Below are 2,064 nucleotides of genomic sequence, written 5' to 3'. Positions count from 1 at the left end.
AGAGAGAGTCATGAGGGGAGGAAGCGCGCGAGAGGGGTCGTTGCGCAACGGGGAAACGTCGCCGAAGCAGAAGCGCCCCTCGTACTTCCGTTCCGCTTTCGCGCTCTTTGAAACACCTTTCCTTGATTTCTCAAAATCATGTCAAATGTTCCCCCGCCGACCAGGGCCGGCTCACCCGTGAGGCGAGGCGACGCAGGATCGTAGAATCTTAAAAGTTGGAAGGGACCCCCGAGGGTCATCTAGCCCAACCCCCTGCCCAGCAGGAATCCCAGCTAAAGCATCAATCCAGTCTCTGCTGAAAAACCTCCAAGGTCCAGTGTGTAACAGCTCTTATTGTCAGAAAGTTTTTCCTGATGCTTAGTCAGAATCTCCTTTCTGGTAACTTGAATCCATTGGTTCCAGTCCTACCCTCAAGTGAAAACAAGCTTGCCCATATTTCATGTGAACATTCCTTGAGATATTTTAAGATTGCTATCATTTCTCCTCTCAATCGCCTCTTCCAGGCTAAACATAACCCGGCTCCTTCAACTGTTCTTCATAAGGCTTGGTTTCCAGACCCTTTTATCTTTTGTTTGTTTGTTTGTTTTTAAATAATCTTTATTGCCTTTTAACAAAAAGAAACAAAAACACAGCAAAAAACAGAACAAACCACAAACACAATACAAAAAGAATAAGAAAAAGAAAAAGAAAAAACATTTCAAAACACAGCCTTTCTTTCTTTCACTTATTTCCTCAACTTCCTCACACCTCCCTCCTTGTATTCCACTTCTATTTAGTTAATTTCAGCAAATCCTTTCCCTCTTTCTTTCTCTTAAACCTCAGTTATACATAACATAGTTTTCTTAAGCTTATTTTAACCTTAAAGCTAAAACTTATAAGTACCTAACTTCTGATAACATTTCTGCTAAATCCATGAAGTGTCAATCCTCCGTTTTTTTATCCCTCAAAAGAAATTTTTTGTTAGTTTCATATAAACCTTAAACTTAATATATACTTTAATAAGAACTTTAAATTTCCAATCTTCTTCCCTCAGCTCCCCCCCTGGTTTCAGACATTGCCAGTCCTATCCGTCAATTCCCTGTAGTCCTTCAATCTGGAAATCTAATGTCCGAGGCTCTTAAGTCCCCTCCAGGCCCCTTCTGCAAGTTTTCTTCATGTTCCTTGATGCCAAATAACAGATCCCAGGAAAATTCCATCCTGATGTTGCAGTCGTATCTTCTGAGCAATCCAGCCAAATTTCCATGGCTAAAACTAAAGTCATATTTCAAAATATCTCCAAGTCCAAGAACCCCCAGACCTTCAACTCACTCCGAATACCAACACTCTGTAAGTCCCTGTGTAATAGAATCTTGCCAACTTTCCATCTTCACTCCAGATCAGGATCCAGTTTTCAGAATCCGACTTTCACCAAGTTCAGTCTTAAGCATCCTCCATTTATAGTCCTCAGGTTGTTTCTGTGGGACTAAGGTTTCCACTTGTGTTGTTTTGGGTTCTGTAACAACAGTTGCCGCCAAAGTAGATTCCTGTGACAAATAAGCATTAGTGCTCATTTGTCTGTGCTTAGGAATTTCCTGTTCCCAGTTGTCAGTTTTTGAAATCCTGTCATTGAACTTCTTATGTAGTTCTTCCAGCGAATAATTTATCTTGAACAATAAGTTCACAATTTCTTCAGTAAGCAACATTTTACCGTATTTTTCGCTCTATAACACACACCTGACCATAACACGCACATCGTTTTTAGAGGAGGAAAACAAGGGAAAAAACATTCTGAATGAAACAGTGGATGTATCATTTTTGTGCTTCATGCTGTGGCCACAGACATGTGATCTGATGGTGAATTTGGGGTGACCCAATGCAAAAATCCTGAGAATTCCTGTGGATCCATGCTTTGTAACCACGTTTTTGCACCATTGCAGCCCCAGGCAACAGTGGGTGCGTGATTTTTTTGGTGCAGGCTGTAGCCATGGACATGCTATGTGATCTGATGGTGAATTTGGGGTGACCCAATGCAAAGATCCTGAGAATCCCTGTGGATCCATGCTTTGTAACCACATTTTTGCACCA

This window comes from Podarcis raffonei, chromosome 10, assembly GCF_027172205.1.
Source record: "Podarcis raffonei isolate rPodRaf1 chromosome 10, rPodRaf1.pri, whole genome shotgun sequence".
Taxonomy (NCBI): domain Eukaryota; kingdom Metazoa; phylum Chordata; class Lepidosauria; order Squamata; family Lacertidae; genus Podarcis; species Podarcis raffonei.
This window is presented reverse-complemented; position numbering follows the sequence as displayed.